We start from the raw sequence: 11,387 nt of genomic DNA, 5'->3' as shown, positions 1-11,387 counted from the left end.
CCCCGCGGCTGAAGTGCTCTTTCACTTCTCGTCGGATCCCCCGCTGCCTCTGTCAGGGAGAGCAGGGGGGATCCAGAGGAGAAGCTGAGCCCCCGTGTGCGTGGCCGAGCGGCAGAGGATCGGTACATATCAGTGATATGTACCAATCCTCTGTGCAGGACAAACACTGGAGCGATCGATATTCGGTATCGGCGAGTATCGAAAAAAAATATAGTTACTCGATACCGAAATACCGGTATCAGTGCATCCCTACTTGTAATCTTCAATAATCCCTTGATGGTGTCGTACACTAAATTGGCTATACATAAGGTCCTGTTTACCGCTAGACGTTTAGTGGCAAGGAAATGGATGGCCGCCTCCCCTCACTCTATATCTGAATGGATCTCTGAGTTAGACCAGATTGTAATGTTTGAACGCATTACTTATCAATATAGAGCAGTGGTTCTCAACCTGTGCAACATCAGGATCCACATTTGTCCTTGGTCATTAAGTCGCGACCCAAGTCGCACTGCAATGGAACACACGGCAGTGTGGGCTGCTGTGCTGAGACGGAGCTCCATCCATATGTGCATTGCTTGTGGAGCTCCCATGCGCGCCTGTAGAGGTGCTGGGAGCCAGAAGGTGATGTTACTCCGGTCCAGGTACCGCTATAGGACATGCAAGGGAGCTATAAGCAATGCATGTATGGATGGAGCTCCCTGCCTGTCATACCCCCAGCCCACCCCACCACACCTCAAGCTGACATTCGGTTCCGGGCAGCATATTTTAAATGGCTGCTCGGTGTGAGAACGGACAGTGCTGCACTAGGGGGAGGCAGAGAAGCCTCTAACCTAGAATAGTGGAAGGCATGCAGGGACCCACTGAAGACAGGGTCGCAACCCACTTTTGGGTCACGAACCACCAGTTGAGAACCAAGGATATTGAGGGATTGGAGGCGATAAGTTTTCTCTACTTTGGTACAGATGGCTACCATATAGTACATATTAAAGGTATTCTTGGGTTTATACCTACGGTTGCCATTCAGACATATCAGCGACGTATATGTGAGCTTAAGAGGTCATTTGTTTATGTTAGTTCCAAGTCTCTGTGGTTTAACGTTTCAGTTCCCTGATAATGTTTTATTGATATGTGTATATGGGGTTTTTTTTCCTCTTTTTCTTTTTTTTCTTGTATTGTTTGTTGTTCTATATTCTTTTTTGTTAATAAAAATGATCTGATTGAAAAAAGTTGGTGACATCCCAATTTGGCTGCAAAAGGGGAAATAGAAGCTCCTCACAGACGCCTTATTATGTTATCAGAGACAGAAGAGGATTTTTTAGGGAAATACATTTGCGGTAAAAAACAAAAGCAATTGACAAATCGTTCTCAATGGGGAACAGATAGTGCTTCAGTGAAATTGTGACTGAGACATACCCACTTTGAGGAAGTCAAATGTTGCAAAATTTTGCCCGCCCCCTCCCCCGTCCGCTCGCCAGTCAGCGCTGGAGGATCGGACAGGGGAGGGGGGGGATCCCTGCAGGGCGCCGTGAATGGCAGTTACGGCTCTCTGCAGGGATAGATCGAGAGGTGAGCGAGCGCTCACTTCCCGATTTACTGAGCCGACCTGTGACAGTTTCATTGTCACAGGTCTGCTCAGATTATAAGACTGAGTGAGAATTTTTGACCATTCTTCCAGAAGCGCATTTGTGAGGTCAGGTACTGATGTTGGATGAGAAGGCCGGGCTCGCAGTCTCCGCTCTGATTCATCCCAAAGGTGTTCTATCGGGTTGAGGTCAGGACTCTGTGCAGGCCAGTCAAGTTCCACCACCCCAAACTCTCTCATCCATGTATTTATGGACCTTGCTTTGTGCACTGGTGCGCAGTCATGTTGGAACAGGAAGGGGCCATCCCCAAACTGTTCCCACAAAGTTGGGAGCATGAAATTGTCCAACATGTCTTGGTATGCTGATGCCTTAAGAGTTCCCTTCACTGGAACTAAGGGGCCAAGCCCAACCCCTGAAAAACAACATATTGAGGAGATGTAGAGGTAGAGTGGAAGGTGGGTGGCACATATGCGGGCAACTGTACCATTTTATTAAGGGGGATCATTGTTGAGGTACAGAAGGCTGGAACTGAATGGAGGGAGGAGGTTTGGGAAGGGGAGGGTGGGGGTAAGGGGTATTTTGGATATATAGTACGGAATTTTGAAGGTAGTTACTATAGGTTAGATTGATGGGATTGATGAACACAAATGGTTGCACTTTATGGTGAGTATAATTCCCCTAAAAATGTATTTGACAGACCGCAAGTACTAACAGATACAAATCATTAATAGCAGGATTATTTTCGCATGATGGATGTATGAATAATAATTGATAAAGAGAAGAGCATATAAGAGTGGGTCTTGTCAGGGTATTTCTATATAAAAATTACAAAAACTGATGAACTATGACTTGTACAGAAACTAAATCAAACTTTTCTGTACAAGGGGCCAGAAGTCTGTGCTGGACAGGTAAATTAATCAACCAAAATAGCCTATTATGTACAAATTAAGCAAGACACAAACAATACAGGGTAATACAAGACACAAACAATTCCCTTTAGGAACCAGCTTTTGTTCAACCAAACTGATTCAAAGAGGTAAAACATTGCAAATGAAGTCTAAGGATTAGATAATCATAAAACCACAATTGACAATACTGAGAGAAACTTAACTTCAAGGTCAATAATTACAAGTGTTTAATCAAGAAATCCAAAGGCTAGGGATATCACAACTACAAATGAAAAATTAACAAAAAACCCTTACAAACTCCAAGACAGTTAATCCACCTGATTGTTCCAAGAATGAGATTACCTGTGGTTATTGTCTGAGGTTGAGTAAGTTATCATACACATCCAAGGCTTACTCAACTGAATGCAAACGATATGAGTGAAATAACCAATCAACTACCATTTCTGAACCGAACAATTGGAAGAAAGTAAATAGTGGTTGGGGAGTCGCCAATATGAACAATGCTTCCCAACCATATAAAATACCAAGAGAAAAGAAAAAAAAAAAAAAGGAAAAAGGAGAGAGAAAAGAGAAGAGCTCTGAAGAAAACTTCCTGGATGTAACAAAAGGACTGTCACTCATTGACCATCGCTAAGACTTAACCCTTGCTGCCTAAAACGAGCCATCATCTCATCCAATAAGACTCTGAACATTTTCTTTTGAAGGATTGGTGAGATATTGATTATATATGAAGAATTAACCGTCTTTACTCCAAAATCATAGCGGTTACATTTTATTATTAGTTTTTGTTTTTTACAATTCTAAATAATTCTTCTGATAATTTTTCATATATTTCTCTATTTTATTCCTGAGATTGTATTGTGTATGGTTAAATTGGGTACAGATTTGAATGTAACCAGTTGCTATTATAGGTATACTAGCCTGTTTGCTTGTTGTCCCTATTAGACTAGTAAACCTATTATCTTCAGAAATCGTTAGGATCACAAGGGAATATTTACTTTTGAGATACGTCTCTTTCTTTCCTATGGCCACGGAGAGTACAGGGGCGTATCTGCCGCGAGGCAAACAAGGCGTTTGCCTGGAGCGGCAGATTCACTGAGAGCGGCACCCCGAGTGCTACTCACCTGGATGGGATGACGCGGACGTCGGCCTGGAGAGTGGAGGGCGTGTGCAGACGGTGGGCGGCGTTGATTTAAGGTGAGTCTGTAAGCCCCCGATTTTATACCACTCAATCACAACAGTCTCGACCCTATATATCCTTATGGTCCCGCCGCAGAACCAAGGAGAGGGTAGACCAGATGATCTCCACTTCTTTGGATAGATTCCCATCCGTCCCAAGACACCTCAGCAGGTGAGAGCAAATTGAAAGTTAAAGTAGATGTTTGTATTTATACAGGAAAATGTAAATGATGATTGTTAATGTAACTGTGAAATGGCTATACAAGAAACTGATTATATGTTTACAATAGAAAATTGCCTCCTGCCCCTTGAGAAAGCTGACCTCCAAAACGCATCGGAGGCAAAGCAGCACATGCCACAGTGGAAAAACAACAGTTTTACAGAGCTAGGTTATTTTACTTTTAAATAAATATTAATGTAATTTTATTGGTATCTATCTACCAGTAGCTGCCTCATTTCCCACCCTCGGCTTATATTCGGGTCAATACTTTTTCCCAGTTTTTTTTGGTAAAATTAGGTACCTCGGCTTATATTCGGGACGGCTTATACTGGAGTATATACGGTATATTCAGAGGAATGAACTGCACAATAAGAAAATAAGTATTAATATGTTTAAGATAACAACAGCAAAGTGTATGATGCCAATGTGGCAGCGGGAGGAAAAACCGAGGGAGAGTATACTTGTGAACATTGTTTTATTATGTTCTATTTTTATAGAATAAATTGAGGTTGATTTTAACAACAAAAACTGTGTCTGACGCCTCTTAAAACCCCATAATACTAAGTATATTGTGTAATGAATTTTCAGAAGGGGTGAGGTGCCAGTAGATTTGGGATTTTTTAGTCTTGTGGAATTGGGGACTAAAGGGACAACCACCCACCAATGACAGATCTCTCAACCATAGTGGAAGTGGATCAGTGATCTGCCTCCCATAATAACTCTTCTGAACTAAATGAGGTACAACACTATTCTACACTTTACAACCCCCCAGTCATAAAATCTTCTCTGTAACACTTACAATATATTGCCAAAAGTATTGGAACACCCCTCCAAGTCATTGGATTCATGTGTTCCTTGAGATTTCCTTGCTACTAAATATTCCACGGTCACCTGTTAGTGGTTTTATAACAAAGTGAAAGCAAATGGGAACAACAGCAACTCAGCCACGTAGTGGTAGGCCACGTAAAATGACAGAGCGGGGTCAGCGCATAAGTCGCCAACTGTCTGTACAGTCAATAGCTACAGACCTCTAAATGTCATGTGACCTTCAGATTGGCACAACAACAGTGCATATAGAGCTTCATGGAATGGGTTTCCATGGCCGAGGAGCTGCATCCAATCCTTACAGCACCAAGTGCAATGCAAAGCGTTGGATGCAGTGGTGTAAAGCACGCCGCCACTGGACTCTAGAGAAGTGGAGACGTGTTCTCTGGAGTGACCAATCACACTTCTCTGTCTGGCAAACCGATGGACGTGTCTGGGTTTGGCGGTTGCCAGGAGAACGGTACTTGCCTGACTGCATTGTGCCAAGTGTAAAGTTTAGTGGAGGGGGGATTATGGTGTGGGGTTGTTTTTCAGAGGTTGGTCTTGGCCCCTTAGTTCCAGTGAAGGGAACTCTTAAGGCAGGGGTCAGCAACCCCCGGCACGCGTGCCCAGCCTGGCATGCGAGGCCTTGACAGCTGGCACGCGACATTATTCCTTATCATTTGTAGTTGACAGCTCGAGCCGGCTGTCAATTACATTCCTGGCCCGCCCACCTCCCTCACGTGACTGAGCGGCAGAGGCGCGCTTAGGAGGCCCTCAACTTAGTCTGCGCAAGCGCTTGCCTGGAGAATCCCTCATGTACCAGCCCGCACAGACAGGAGCCGGCTCACCCGACGGGATGATTACCGCACCTTGCCCGACAGGAGGATTTCAACACCATCCTGCCGGAGACCACAGAAAAATTTAAGGAATATTCGCCTGGAATATACTGTATGTACCACATGTATACTGCTCAACTACTGTACATGAATTTTGGCACCAGTACCAGCACACATGCAGTCCCTCACAAATGCACAGCAGTATATTGATCCACAAAGAGTTTTGATTTTATTCCTGCTCTAACATGTAGGACAGGAATAAAATCAATGCTATTTGTGGCTGACAATACTGCTGTGCACTTGTATAGGTCTGTGTGTGTGCCTAATATGGCTTGGTCCATGTAGGTAAGGAAGACTGCTTCTAAAATACTTATATTTTTCAAGCAGGTAAAATCGCAAACTTGTCAATCATACAGTGTTTGTGGCTGATATGCAGGCTCTAAAATGTGTAAATCGGTGGTGGTCTGCATTACGTTGGTGCTGGTCTGTGATTTACAGTGCATTGGTGGTGGTATGTGATTTACAGTGCATTGGTGGTGGTCTGTGATTTACAGTGCATTGGTGGTGGTATGTGATTTACAGTGCGTTGGTGCTGGCATGTGATTTACAGTGCGCTGGTGCTGGCCCAAGCTCTACAGACCTCAGGCCAGCAGCACCCATGCCCTGCAGACCTCTGCAGGGCATTGGTGCTGCTGCTCTGAGAACTCAAGGGCATTGGTGCAGCTGGCCTGAGGTCTGCCGGGCATTGGTGCTGCTGCTCTGAGAACTCAAGGGCATTGGTGCAGCTGGCCTGAGGTCTGCCGGGCATTGGTGCTGCTGCTCTGAGAACTCAAGGGCATTGGTGCAGCTGGCCTGAGGTCTGCCGGGCATTGGTGCTGCTGCTCTGAGAACTCAAGGGCATTGGTGCAGCTGGCCTGAGGTCTGCCGGGCATTGGTGCTGCTGCTCTGAGAACTCAAGGGCATTGGTGCAGCTGGCCTGAGGTCTGCCGGGCATTGGTGCTGCTGCTCTGAGAACTCAAGGGCATTGGTGCAGCTGGCCTGAGGTCTGCCGGGCATTGGTGCTGCTGCTCTGAGAACTCAAGGGCATTGGTGCAGCTGGCCTGAGGTCTGCCGGGCATTGGTGCTGCTGCTCTGAGAACTCAAGGGCATTGGTGCAGCTGGCCTGAGGTCTGCCGGGCATTGGTGCTGCTGCTCTGAGAACTCAAGGGCATTGGTGCAGCTGGCCTGAGGTCTGCCGGGCATTGGTGCTGCTGCTCTGAGAACTCAAGGGCATTGGTGCAGCTGGCCTGAGGTCTGCCGGGCATTGGTGCTGCTCTGAGATCTGACATTCAGAGTATGCATTGGTGCTGGTCTGGGGTCAGCTGACAGTAACATCCTACAGGCCAGAGATTGCACAACTGAACCATGAAATAAAGACACAGGGATCACACTAAAAAAAAAGTCCAGTTTACTTTTCAGCACATGTAAATATTAACATGTTTTGTGTGTGCACCAGTTATTCTTTTTTTTCCCCCTTATAGTTGTGCTGCTACTGGCGAGGTAAACACATTAAAATAATTAGTGAGTTTAACTTACTATTAGCAGTACAGCCATGAGTGAAAAAATTTAACTGTAACTAACACTAAAGCGTGCTATTGTTCACTTGCACTCGGTTGTACCATGGTTTCAAAAATGGCACTTGGTGTGTAAAAGGTTGCTGACCCCTGTCTTAAGGCATCAGCATACCAAGACATTTTGGACAATTTCATGCTCCCAACTTTGTGGGAACAGTTTGGGGATGGCCCCTTCCTGTTCCAACATGACTGCACACCAGTGCACAAAGCAAAATCCATAAAGATGTAGATGAGGGAGTTTGGGGTGGAGGAACTTGACCGGCCTGCACAGAGTCCTGACCTCAACCCGATAGAACACCTTTGGGATGAATTAGAGCAGAGACTGCGAGCCCGGCCTTCTCATCCAACATCAGTACCTGACCTCACAAATGGTCCAACATTCCCATAGACACACTCCTAAACCTTGTAGACACCATCCCAGAATAGTTGAAGCTGTTATAGCTGCAAAGGGTGGGCCAACTCAATATTGAACCCTACGAACTAAGACTGGGATTCCATTAAAGTTCATGTGCGTGTAAAGGCAGGCGTCCCAATACTTTTGGCAATATAGTGTATCTTATACTGGCTTGGGGCTTATTCATGTTACTAGGTGGTGGGATTGGGCCATGGGGATGTGATTTTTGTGCAGGTGCAGATAATGATTGGCTGCATATGCCGAGTATGGACAACCTACAACTGCAAAGAAGGAATAGTAGCTGCTAACAAAAGATCAGAAACAGGGAGAGATGAACACCTAATAGGCAGTTACTAAATGCCACACAAACACAGCCTTCAAAATCACCCTAGAACTGAATTGGGACCTCAAAAATAAGACATTGTGAACTAGGGTTGCCACCTTTTCTTCAAGCAAAACCCGAACACTCCAGCAACGCACGGTCATTTTTGTGGGAGAATGAGTCGTGGCTTTTCAAATGTAAAAAGTTCCGCCCATTCATATGTAAATATCACAGTAGAGACTATTTTCAGTGGGGGGCCAGTAGCCCCTATCCTAATTTTGGTTGCCCCTTTCTGCCTAACATCTTGTGTCTGGGTTTCTGCTGCCATGAAACCCGGACACAGCATTCAAAACCCGAACTGTCCGGGTGAATCCTGGACAGGTGGCAACCCTATTGTGAACCTTACAGATTTCCTAATTATGGCAGGGCTTCTTTAAAAAATAGCTTGTATGCAGAACAAGTACTCTAAGATATATATCCTGACATATGGAGCCAATACCCAGAACAGCAAAAAAGAAATAGTCTGAAAATGTATCGCTTTCCTACATTCAGGTAGACTTTTTGAAGAAGGCCAAGGAATGCCTTCAGTCCACAGTGCCTGTTGCCAACTGTTTGGTGATCCAGTTGGTTGACTTCTCATCTGGCTGATGAAGGAAAACCTCTATTTTCCATCTCCAAAATGCATTCAAACCTAATGATGTCACCTGGATGGGGCAAAGCTTGACAATGTGCCTGGTGACTTATTCTGGTTCTCCCGATTCTTCACAGCTTCAGCATCCTTTCTCTCTAGGGCTTGTCTGTTTCTTCTGCCAGTGGCCAGGACATGAGGTAGAGGCTGGAGGACTGTGAATGCTCTAATGGCCCCAGGGCCTTTTTTCTCTTGTGAGTGCAATTAAGTTTTTTATAGAGGTCTTTTGTTATGTTTTGTAATATGGGCATGCATTTGCAATATAAGCATCATCAACCTTCAGAGGGTGTTGGCTGTGTATAGAGGAAATAGCTCAGAAACTGTAAGGTTAAACAGTGCTTCCCAACCACCAGGCGACCGTCATCCTCCTGATATGCAACTCCTGAATCTAGAGCACAGCACTGCAAATAGAGCGCCTGGCCACCCATGAGCGCCCCAAGGAGGGAAGACAAAGTCCATAATATCCCATCGCACTCCTGACCGAAGAGAATCCCAATATGCAGGATGGGTGAGGTAGCGACAGCAGATGCCTCTGCAGAAAACGTAGAACCAGCAAAAAGTCACTCGCATCTCCAACATAATATCCAGTCAATCTATTTATTGATTAGAATAGTGCAGCATTTCCATGCAACGTTTCGTGTGTGTGTGCCATTGCATATGCACACACCCAGTAACAACAGTGATCTCACCCCTTTTTAGGTATGCATAGGATCGGGGGTGTCACGGAGATCATTGTTGTTACTGGGTGTGTGCATATGCAATTGGCGGGAAAGTGAGGTCACGGTGACGTCAGAAGGGGGCTGGTACTTCACTTGATTGGTTGTTGGTTAGCACTTATATGTATATAAGTCACTTTACAGCACTGTGGTTCACTTTCTATTTGCCTGATGAAGGGACCTTTGGGTTCTGAAACGTTGCATGGAAATGCTGCACCATTTTAGTCAATAAATAGATTAACTGGATATTATGTTGGAGTGCGAGTGACTTTTTGCTGGTTCCAAGGAGGGAAGAGGGACATTCTCCTCCCCAGGCAGGGTCCAATGCCAGGTTGGAGGCAGAGGGTGTCTCCATGGTGGCAGGAAGCCCATGACTCCCCAGCAGTGAGAGGAAAGGGAGCAGAGAATCTGGTCAGGGGAGATGTGGGGCCATCGCTGTTCAGAATAGCTGATTGGCAACTCCATTCCCCGGGCTGAGAGACAAGAGAAACTCGAGAGTGTACTCTAATACTGTACTTAACCAGGACTGACACCCACAGCCTGTGCCACAAGCAAACAGTCATTGATCACCAGTTAGTGCGAGGTGGAGAACCACAGATTAATTTTACCTCTATGGGCCCTGCATTGTACGTGATGAGGTCAGCGGGTCTCTGACCGCCAGAGCAGAGGGTGGAAGAGGCTGAGGGTGCTGGTCTTGGGGCCTGCAAGGAAGTGGGGTCAGGTGAATAAAATTTCTTTACCCAGGTGCCCCAGACCTAAATGATACGTTGACCCGTACAGTGCAGCCTGTTGAGAACCACTGGGTCTAGAGTAGGGATGTTCAGATACCAAGTACCGTACTCGGTACAAGTACATGTACATATACTGTTCCTGCTCCAGGACTAGACTAGAGAAAAACAACTCAAAAAATTAAGAGGCAGCTGTCATTTGTAAGGAGCACACGGAGCTCCTGGGATTTGTACATCCCCAATGTAATGCATAATTTTTTAAAAATAAATATATATAAGTGATGCACCGATACCATTTTTCCAAGTACAAGTACTGATACTGGTCCAAGTACTCACAGATACAAGTACCGATACATTTTTGTTTATTGTCATGTGACAGTTTTTCTAAAACAATACAGACTAATGATTTGAGGAGAGTGGTGGAGCGCCAGAGCCAGGTACCAGCTGCAACCGCTGCAACCCTGGTCGTGCGCGTGAAAATGCCAAGCATCGGCACTGGTATCTGGACATCCCTAGTCTAGAGTACACATGCAGTTCTATGCAGCTTTTGATTTCAGTATGTAAAACATGTTTCATGGATGTGGATTGTACTTACCTTTGGAATGGGCTCTTATGGAACAACGCACCCTTGCTGTTGCTTTTGCTTGCCATGTATTGCTTTGCTTTTATTTCTTTTTATACAAGTCAAAAAGAAGGCATATTAAAATGATCATAACATACCAAAATAAATTAAGAGGGTATAAAAAAAGGAAGACGCACACAATAATCCAATTACATTCTTTTTATTGAGTCTTATAAATAAACCCTGCAAATTATTAACAGTAGAATAACAACTTAAGCTTTATTTGCATGTACATACAAATACGCACAAGAACTGCTGAGGCTAAGGGCGGCACCAGTACCAACAATGCCATATAGTTCCTTATTCATATCATCAAAGCCATAAAGTGAAGTGTACATATTATGACCAATGACAAACCATTGAATGTGCCTTTTCTATTGCACTCTTGCCCTCTGGTGTTCGATGTGAGCATTGCAGGCAGAATCTTCAATGACCGTGGCCGTCACCTGCATTGCTCTGCCATGATTCTGTACAAAAGGCACAAGTCGGTCACATAGAAGTAGAATTTGATCCATTTGCTAAAGTTATATGAATAATCTTTTTTTCCTCCCGACAGATACACAATGAAAAGAACAAAAGGATCTCTGCAGGGGACTTTTACCCAGATCCCTTGCTAAAACAGGTTTTGATTCCCCCCCCCCCCCCCCCCCAAAAACAAAAAAAAAAAGAAAAAAAATAAACAATGCCCCCCCCCCATGTAAATCCAATGTTTACAATTTGACAGGAAGCTGTCATATAGTGGCACTAGCAATACCTCTGTTGAATGAATGA

Source organism: Nanorana parkeri, unplaced genomic scaffold (genome assembly GCF_000935625.1).
Source record: "Nanorana parkeri isolate BGI_ZX_2015 unplaced genomic scaffold, ASM93562v1 scaffold214, whole genome shotgun sequence".
Taxonomy (NCBI): Eukaryota; Metazoa; Chordata; class Amphibia; order Anura; family Dicroglossidae; genus Nanorana; species Nanorana parkeri.
The sequence above is the reverse complement of the archived record's forward strand: the minus strand, read 5'-3'. Positions refer to the sequence as shown.